Source organism: Helianthus annuus, chromosome 4 (genome assembly GCF_002127325.2).
Source record: "Helianthus annuus cultivar XRQ/B chromosome 4, HanXRQr2.0-SUNRISE, whole genome shotgun sequence".
NCBI classification, from domain to species: domain Eukaryota; kingdom Viridiplantae; phylum Streptophyta; class Magnoliopsida; order Asterales; family Asteraceae; genus Helianthus; species Helianthus annuus.
Genome location: NC_035436.2, coordinates 101,337,287 through 101,347,716, shown reverse-complemented (window position 1 = coordinate 101,347,716; position 10,430 = coordinate 101,337,287). Strand labels below are relative to the sequence as shown.

The 10,430-nt window shown below is 39.1% G+C and overlaps 1 non-coding gene across 1 annotated transcript; it reads right to left on the bottom strand.

Moving 5' to 3' along the window:
• Window positions 1–9,413: 9,413 nt before the first annotated feature.
• On the bottom strand, window positions 9,414–9,520 carry LOC118491758. The gene has a single exon (XR_004892203.1). It is a non-coding gene; the product is annotated as a small nucleolar RNA R71 (small nucleolar RNA).
• Window positions 9,521–10,430: the final 910 nt, after the last annotated feature.

The window sequence follows — 10,430 nt, the reverse complement described above, 5'->3', positions numbered from 1 at the left end:
CGCGTTTGGAACGCCTAACATCGTGGCCATAAGGTATAACCTCTGAAGGTTATAGCTATGGTCACCTAATGTGTTTGGTCGGATCCTAATGATCGACCAAATGGGTCGGGTTCGAAAGTATAAGCGATGGTTTAGATCGCTTACCTTACGACCCTATATAAGCACTATATTAAAAGTGACGAGCTAAGCATGAACTAAGTTTAGAAAAAAGGTTTGGCATCAAAACAAACGGCTTTGATGCTCACGAGTAGTTTGGTTACAAAATACGCAAGAATGCGCATTTTGGCCGAAACTACGACTCGTCACTGAGCCTAGATAACGTGGTAATCAGTAGGTATAGTCGCCATGGACTATAACCATCGTGATCACGCTCACGCTATGAAGTTCCATGAACTTCGTGTTGACCATATGCTGGTCACACATAAAGTCAAACAAAACTTTGACTTTCGGACTCGAAAAGCGAATAAAAGAATGAAAGAACACTTACGAAGGGTCCCCAAATGCTAATCTAGATCAAAATGGCTCAGGTATGAAACAAAGGTTCCAACTTAGAGCTTTTAGATCAGATTTGTGGGTTTTACACCAAAATGGGGGGGGGGGTATTTATAGGAAAAGCAAGACCGTTAGGATCGTTTCTTGAATATCGTGCCACGATCTAAACCGTACACTTGTCGAAATGTTGTGGTGGCTTATTTTGCCCCCACCATAGGGATTTGACAAGTGGCATTGACCTTTGGAGGTTTCTAAGGGCTGTTAACTGCTGAGAATGACTTTTGCTGATCAGAAGGGGCCTCGAGTGACGCCTAGACCTGTCGCGTCACGCCTAGCCCTTATTTCTGCAGAATTTGCAGAAATGGTCCCTGCACATGTTTCGTTGCGTAACGGCACTTCTAACACCCGTCAAACCCAATTTCAAGCTCCGCAATGATGTTAAGACATAGGGAACATGAAATATGGTTGAAAATATCCTGGATGTCGGTTCGTCTGGCCGTACGGTTGCGATGTTCGCTTAATTACGACGGAATGCGCATAAGCGCTAAAAATGATCCAAATTGCGCGATGAATGGATTTTTCTCATGCCAAACACCAAGGCATAATATTAGGATGCTTACACAAATTTTTGGATGTCCGGATGTATTCAGAACGTAAGTTATGCGCGAAAGTGCAAACTTGTGCACTTTTTGACACTTTTAGCCCCTGAATGATCCAAAAGTTTGTTTTAGCATACCAAACCCCTCAAAGCCTATTTCTAAGCTATGTAAAGGATATTTATGGTATGTTTGACTTATGGACATGTTCCGGAATGTTCGTTACAGTTCAAATTGGCATACTTTCGCAGTTTGTCAAGTTTAGTCCCTGTAAGCGAATTAACTTGTTTTTGCCATACCAAAGCCTTTAAAACTTATTTCTAAGTTATGTAAAGGTTATTTATGGTATGTTAAGTATATGTTGATGTTCCGGAGTACTTGTCGCATTTAAACTGAGTACGTTTACGCACCAGTTTGCGTAAAATTCTCCAGAAAGCGATATAAGGTTTGAAATTGAACAAGAATTGATATGTTCAAAAGATACACATATTTATACAAGATCCCAAGTATGAAATACAATATTTCATCGGCTTGGTATTTGTTTGACGGTCGCGGTGACACAGGTGTCATAGTAACCATCGTAGGACACAACAAACTGAGCTCCTCATATCGATCCGTATAAGCACGGTGTTCTCCCCTGTCTTTTTTCAAATCATCGAATTCTCATTCCAAAACTCGAATCTTGTGACAGGGACAGAACTCTCTTATCATGAGAGCTCAGAGCTCTTCCCAAGTTTGTGCCATCGCCACATCGAAACCCCTATCACGCATCACTCCGTTCCACCATGTAAGAGCACGCTTCTTGAACACACTAGATGCAAACTCAACCTTACGCTCATTCGGACATTGCACATGTCTGAATGTGCTTTCCAAACTTTCGAACCACTGTAGGAGCGCAGTTGTTCCTTGCGACCCAGAAAACATCAACGACTTAGCAGAATTGAAATTCTTGAAACTACATTGTGCATTATTGTTGTTATTATTGTTGTATAACTCATGGATCTGGGTTACTACGCCTGGAAGCACTGCAGCCATTTGCTGAGCAACAAGGGTTGCGACTTCTTCAGCAGTAAAAGGTTGAGCATCACGTCGAGGAGGCGTTGTCTAAAAAAGAACAAGGAAACATGTGAACGAGTGAGGTCGACAATTGGAAAAACAAAAGAGGTATTGAAAACATCGACAAAACACAAGGAAGGCGATCATTTGTTCGTTACGTCGAACAAAAAAACGACACGCAGTGACTAATCAAAGTAAATGGGTCAATATAATGTATCGCGAAGACATGCTCGCCTAAACGTGAACACTCACCCCAAGAGTTCCCAGGTAAGAGTGACTGGTCCGATACTGCGGATTTGTACGAACACTCTAGCCTTAGATAGAAAACTCAGGGTACAGGCATTCACCCTTCCAGTTTGCACGTGTTCACATTATTTAGACCCAAACTTTGACGAGATTTTGAAAACTGAGAGGGTTCAAAACCTAGTAATCAATCATCCAAGGATAGATGATTAATTTTCGAAGCGGATTTGTTATTATGTTCTCGTTGTGGTTATCACCTAAGGATAGGTGACGGTGTTGTTTTAAAAATCTAAACGCAAGTACACTTGCGTTGGGGTCCTAGAAAGTTATAGTCTAGGTCAAAGCATTGCTAATAACCTAATTCCCTATAACCATTGACTCTAATACCAACTCTTCTATCACACCCCGACCGCGTTAAAACAACGAAATCGCGGCTGAAACGTCGGTGAGTGTTGTAACAAAATTATTGTTTCACAACCGTGGTAATTAAAAGTTCCGTTTTATTGAACTATTAAGTAATGTACATTGTCTTTAAACCAACACAAACAAGTTACATATCGTCTATCATTGTTTTTATGTCACTAAGGCCACGTCCAGATACTAAGTGAACACACTTCCTAGCAATCAACATCATGCAACACCACCTGAAACATATGTAAAAACAAAGTCAGCAAAGAAATGCTGGCGAGCACATAGGTTTTATGAGAGTATTGGATTCATGGCTCGTTTATATGTCGCAGTACCTCATTAGACTACAAGAGTCAAAAGTATAAGCCTCGTTTTGAAAAGTGTATTGCAACATAATTAACCAACTCAAATCAAGTTGGTTATAGTTTATAAAATCTCATAGCCATGATTCTTAACCCCAAAACATTTGTTTTAGTAAACCAATTTGTAAAACATCTCGTAAAAACTCGTTAATAAATTCGTATGTTTATATCATTTCGAAAACCTCGTTGTGTGACATCGTTTCAAATCGTTTCCCAAGTGAACTAAATAATGCCATCGAATATAACATGATAAAAGTACTTATATATAAGATGTACAAGTGGTGTATCTACCATGCTTTTATCATGCTACACCCGTCCCATTATCTAATCACAACCCAAAACCAATCGTTTAATCGAATCATTTATCTCGTTTAAGTCGTTTCAAATCATTTAACTCGCCCCAAAATCGTATTTGTTTTAACTGTGAAACTACTTATGGTCGTCTCGCTAATAACATTCAAACCTTCATGACTCGTCTATCTCGTTTCTCGCATTAACAAACCAGCAAAGGGTAATTTAACAATCATCAGATTCGGTCGTTACCTACATAACCCCCACACATAACCATGGGTGTAGTCTGATAACGGGATTTGTCAGATCCTATGGTACCATAACCTAATACTAGTCGGTTCGGCCAAAATTAATGAATGTCATTCGTTATGTAACTACAACCAACAGGTTCGTTCACATTATCGAAATCGTTATTAGTTTAATATAAACCATCTTAATCGTTTTTGAAACCATCGTTTTAATACATATGAATCACCCCAAAACAATTGAAAATAGTAAAAAGAGGGGATCTATGTACTCACATCGAAGTGTAAAGTATCCTCAATCTAAAGAACTCAACAAGCTCAATCAAACCAAGGAAACTCAAGCAACACCTAATAATCGAATCACTAGTGAATAAATCGACACCCAAATCGAAAGATCGGACAACATGAGGTCTTGTAAACCAAATGAGTATTGGAACTCATGTGATATGGTTTAACAAAGCCTACATTCTTAATCAGAACCTAACCTAAGTGCTTTCGACCCGTTACGACCCATTAAGGTAGCTTTCGCTACTTTAACGCGACGTTCGCGTAAAACGCGCGTTCGAGACGTCTAACTAGTCCTATGACAAGTATTATATGCCTAAACATGTTTAATTATGTTGCATAATCAGTTAAGTGACAAATGTTTAGGTAACAAATGCTTAAAATCCAATTATGCATGAAAAGGGCATTTTGGTCATTTACCTAAGGCATATAAACTACCTATCATACAACTACTTAAACTATGTGACCATAAGGTATAACCTCAGAAGGTTATTCCCTATGCAACTATGGTCACTAAACATGCTTGGTCGGATCCTAATGATCGACCAAACGGGTCGAGTTCGAAAGTCTAAGCGGTGGTTTAGACCGCTTGACTAACGAATCTAAACAAGCACTAAACTAAAAGTGATGAGCTAAGCATGTTAAAACATGCTTAACTAAGTTAGAAAATAGGTTTTGATATCAAAACAAAATGTTTTGATACCAAGAGTAGTTTGGTTGCAAAATACGCTTAAATGCGCATTTTGACCGAAACTACGACTCGTCACTATGCCTCGTCAATGTGGTAATCAGTAGGTATAGTCACTAGGGACTATAACCATCGTGATTACGCTCACGTTGCGAAGTTCAAACGAACTTCGTGTTGACCAACTCGTGGTCAAAGCAGAAAGTCAAACACTGTTTGACTTTCACGCTCGAAAAGCGATAAAAGAACGAAGGAAGCTTACAAAGGGTCCTTGCTAGGGAGAACTTGATCTATAACACTCAAGTATGAAGCAAAGGCTCCAACTTAGAGTGTAATTCAGATCAAGGGTGAGCAGAAATGAATGAAGAGCATGGCTTTATATAGTTTTTGCAAAGCCATTAAGATCATTCCTTGCTAAAGAGGGAAAGATCTAAGCCATACAATTGTTAGGGAATGATTGGAGGACTTGTTCATCACACAAACTTGCCCATAACATCCAAATCAGGGGTTAAAAACCATTAGAGCAAGTGGTATAGAAAAGATTCAATGTTTCTGCATTTTTGCTGATCTGGGGAGTGCTCACAGACCGTAAGCGTATCTCCATATGGTCCGTAAGGACCTTGCAGACCAGCAACTTTTAAAAATGGCAGATTTAGTCCCTGAAGCCCCAAACTTGGTTTTCGATGCATTTTTGACACGTTTAAGCCCCGTTAACCCCATTTCAAAGCTCTAAAATGAAGTTAAAGTATAGGGAACTTAAAATATGCTCAAAAACATCTTGGATGTCGGCTCGTTTGGTCATACGATTGCATTGTTCGGTTAATTACGACAGAAGACGTAACGAACGCAAAAACGATCCAAATTAAGCGACTAATGAAATTTTATCATGCCAATAACTAAAATAAAATATTTGAATGATTACATAAATTTTTGGATGTCCGGATATATCCAGAACGTAAGATATTCGTGAAAATGCAAACTTATGCACTTTTTAACGCTTTTAGTCCCTATTGATCAATAAAGTTTGTTTTAGCAAACCGAACCCTTCAAAGCCTATTTCTAAGCTATGTAAAGGATATTTAGGGTATGTTTAACTTATGATCAAGTTCCAGAATGTTCGTTTCTATACAAGTCGGTATAGTTTCGCAGTTTGACACAAATAATCCCTGCAATCGAACAAACTTGATTTTGACACACCAAACCATCCAAAACTTATTTCTAAGTTATGTGAAGGTTACTTTAGGTATGTTAAGCCTATGTCACTATTCCGGGCCGTGGTCAACGCTAAGATTCACAGAATCTTGCAAATCTTAATAGTACAGATAAGCTTCCGCACACGGGGTCGTGCCCAACGAACACGGGGGCGTGTGGAGCCTAATACAGATAATTGAAATTAATGAAGAAAGAGAAAGAGGATAGTCAAGGGGCCGTGTCCAGCGGAAACGGGGCCGTGTCCGGGCTTCTGTGGAGGCTATAAATAGGGGTGCTTGGTTCACTTCAAAGGCATCCCTTGGTAAACCACCTCTCTCCCACTTCACCACCACTCCACCACCACTACAACACCCACATCCACCACCATCATCCACCATCCACCTTAGAGTGTGTGTAGTAGTCTCGGGATCCAAGATTGATAATAAGATTTCTTGTCAATCAAATGCCATGTTTGGCTAAGTTTCTTACATCACTTGGAGAAGACAAGCATTTAATATAATACTTTTGATTTTTAATCTTTTCGCACTTTTTATTTGGTTTTGTATTAATGACTTTAATAACTAGTTTCTTATGTTGAAGCTGAAACTTCCTTATCATTTGTCTGTGGTGTCTTGGCATTATTTTACTGTCTATATAAAATAAAAGATTTTCACCATTCATATCTCTATGGTCTATATAGAGATATGTTGGCTACCTGGTCGGGGGTTAAGTGTATAGATCCTGCAAGGACCTGGGTCAAGTTTACTAGGACCTCCTTCAATACCCACTGGTATTGGATGGCGGGGGTGCGAATGGCTTGATCCCCTCATATGTAAACTACTCTTAATACATTAAACCGGCTACTTGGGATTGTATCCCTGCTGACTCAAACCATTTAGCTGAGGGTAACGTCGCCTTCAAAAGAGGGGCCTACCACTTTACGCATTAATAACTTAATTAATTATCTTTCAATATTCCGACCCTTTGGGATTGTATCCTTGCTGACTCAAACCACTAGGTTGAGGGTAACGTCACCTTCAAAAGAGGGGCCTACTACTATTACTAAGATAATCTCTTAAAAAGTGCGAAAGTGCGGAAATCATCAAAGGTTACATTAAAGGCGAGTCGGATCCAAGTGATTCATCTTGTCTATCTGTTTTTCTTTTATTTTTATTTTTCAGCATTTTTAATTTTTATTTATCATGTTTAGAACCTTTTCTAAAATTTTTGATTTGATTAGACGTTGAGAATAAACCGGTACTAAAAGCTCTTGTGTCCTTGGACGACCTCGGTATCTTACCAACGCTATACTACGCTCACGATGGGTGCACTTGCCCATGTGTGTATTTAGTGTTAGTAGAATATCGTGTTTTATAAATTTATAACTTGACTAACGTGTTAAAATGGGCTTAAAATATCAATAAATATATTACACCCAACACACACCAACTACCTAATTAACTTACCCAACTGCTCTTTTGAATAATGGATAGTCTCGTTGCTTATGCCTAGTCTAATGGCATAGTTATGCTATGAGATTCTCCCTTGAAGAACCTTAAAATTGGAATTTTATACTTGTATTGTTGACTATGGACCATAGAACTATCCTCTTTTAAGGTTTCAGTGGTTGTAAGGTGAATAACATCTTATTTTCCAGTTCTAAACATTTATTTCTTTGTACGTATGTTGCTTACCAACACACTCATTTGACTTTGGTATTTTTGAGTGTTGTAGTTGATTTGTAAGGCATCAAAATTGTACACGTGAAAATCTTAGTATGTTATGTACTAGAAAATGTGCTTATTTCCATGCGTAGCCCTTAATTTCATGGGTCATGGTACTAAACATTATGATGTATTCATGAAAGCCACTTAACCTTATAATTTATAATTTTAAATGAAAACATGCATCTTAGGGGTTCTAGTGATTATTCCACAAATGATAGATTTGTCTTAGGAAAGACTTAATTTAGAATAACTTTAGTGATAACATTTATGTAAGAGAGATCTTGATTATCATAAGAGACATCATGTTCGATTTGTCTTATTCATCATGCTCTTCTTTTCTTCTATAGTAATCATTATCAGAAGAAAGCAGTAGGATTATCGTGTCTTAAGGGATAATCAAGGATTTAATTTAAGAGCTAATCTCATAGAAACTTTATGTAAAGCAAAACATATTAGGTTTAGGAATTAGAGTGGATGAGACACTTATTTATAAGAGAAAGTTACAGTGAGTAAAGTTATGGGTACAGAAAATAAGGCAATCAAAAAAATGATCATAAGATTAATGAAGGATCATTAATGTGAGGATCATTATATGAAGAAGTTGTGATATGTCTATTACTAACATCAAAATAATAGACTTAGTTAAAGTTCTACTTAAACGAAGACAAATCAACTTTGGCCAGAAGTGTAATCATTTAAGCATGTGTGCAAAGTAATCGTGACAAATCAGCTTTGGCCAGAAATGAGACAGTCACCTTAGTTATGCACTTGTTAAGTATGCTAGACATGAATGACTTAAATCAGCTTTGGCCAGAAATTAAGACATTCGCGTTTGTAATGCATAATTAACATAGCTTTCTTAATACTTGAACAATAAATAGATGCATCAAATCAGCTTTGGCCAGAAGTGATACATCAGAAGCTTATTCAAGTTAAGCTATTTTGGTTTTGTAAAACATTATCTGGATTTTGATTAAGTAATTAAGTGTTTACAAAACCAAGTATTTTAGTTCACATTAACAGCTTAATACAGTAATGAGATTTCGAGTGAGTGACTTATGAGCTTCTGCAGACTGCAGCCCGGGGCCGTGCCTGGTCGGACAGGGGTCATGCCCAGCATCCTTATTGGCAGTTTTTATTTTCCGAGTTACAGAGAGGTGAGCACGGGGCCGTGTTGGTGCAGCACGGGGCCATGTTGAACTCTCCAGTAACAGGGATCCGGAAAACAATCACTGTAACCACGACAACGGGGCCGTGGTGAGACTTCTGACCAGCAATCTTTTTGTTTTTATCGCAAGACTTGGAACCTAGGCACCGCACCTGAACTTCCTACGCAGTGCATGAGCTCTATTTCCAATAAAGACATAAAAGAACCTCTAGATGAACCCGAACGCTTTCTAAGAAAAAGACTTAAAGCTAAAATCCAAGAGAAAGTTTCGGGGGACCCACTCCCAATGGCGGATCAACGTACCCTAATGGATTACCTACGGCCCACATTAGTTAATCTCGGTGCCGCTATCAATGCACCGAATGTCGATGCCAACAACTTCGAACTTCGGCCGCATTTGATTCAAATGCTCCAAAACTCCGCAACTTTCCATTGGCTTGCGGACGAAGATCCCCACTTACATATTACCAACTTCTTGGAAATATGTGATACTTTTCGAATCAATGGGGCATCAAACGACGCCATCCGCCTCCGAATGTTCCCGTTTTCACTAACAGACCGAGCTAAGTCTTGGTTTAACACCCTACCAAGTGGTTCGGTAAACACTTGGGATGAACTAGGCCAAAAGTTTTTATATAAGTATTTCCCTCCTTCTAAAACGGCTAAATTAATGACTGAAATTAATACATACTCACAAGAGGATGGGTAATCCTTATATGAAACTTGGGAAAGGTTCAAGGAGCTACTAAGAAAGTGCCCTCATCATGGTCTTGCGGTATGGCAACAAGTATCCACTTTCTATAATGGGTTGTTGCCACACACAAGACAAACACTTGACTCTAGCTCCGGGGGACTTCTAGGTAATCGTCACCCAAATGAAATTTATAATCAAATTGAGGAATAGCTCAAAACAATTTTCAGTGGCACACTCCCCGAGGCACAAAATCTATTGCCCCGGGCGCCCATAAGCTAGATGAAAGCACTTCCTTACAAGCCTAAATCGAGGCCCTCTCTTCGAAAATCAAAAAGATAGAAATGGCAAACAATGCCTCGATTATGGGCTGTGAAGGGTGCGGTGGGCCACATGAAAATTGGAGTTGTATGAAAGAAATGGATAATCAAACGGAAACGGTAAACTACATTGATAATAGACCTAGGCCGTCAGGTCCTCCGACGGGTACCTACAACCAAGGATGGCGTAACCACCCTAACCTTGGTTGGAGAGAACCTGGCAATAGTAGTAACCAACAAAATCAAAACCAACAAACAAACTTTCAACAACCAAGAAATGAGCCACAAAATTTCTCTCAACAACAACAAGGGGGACGAGAGAGGCTTGAAGATACTATCTCACGCTTCATCTCCGACACCGAAAAGAAAAACTCGGATCGATTCCAACAAATGGAATCGAACTTTAGAAATCAACAAGCTAGTATTTAAAACATTGAAAAACAACTAAATCAACTAGCTCAAAATTTCTCTGAGAGACCACAAGGCGCGTTACCCAGCAATACCGAAACCAACCCAAAGGCGTAAGTGCATCTCATCACATTGAGAAACCGTACCATAGGTCCCGATGAGGCTCCGCTACCTCCATCTGAAAAGAGTCTGTCTAACCAAACTACAACTTAACCAACACCCCAAAAAGAGACAACTCCTCCGCCAATTCAAGAACCTACCA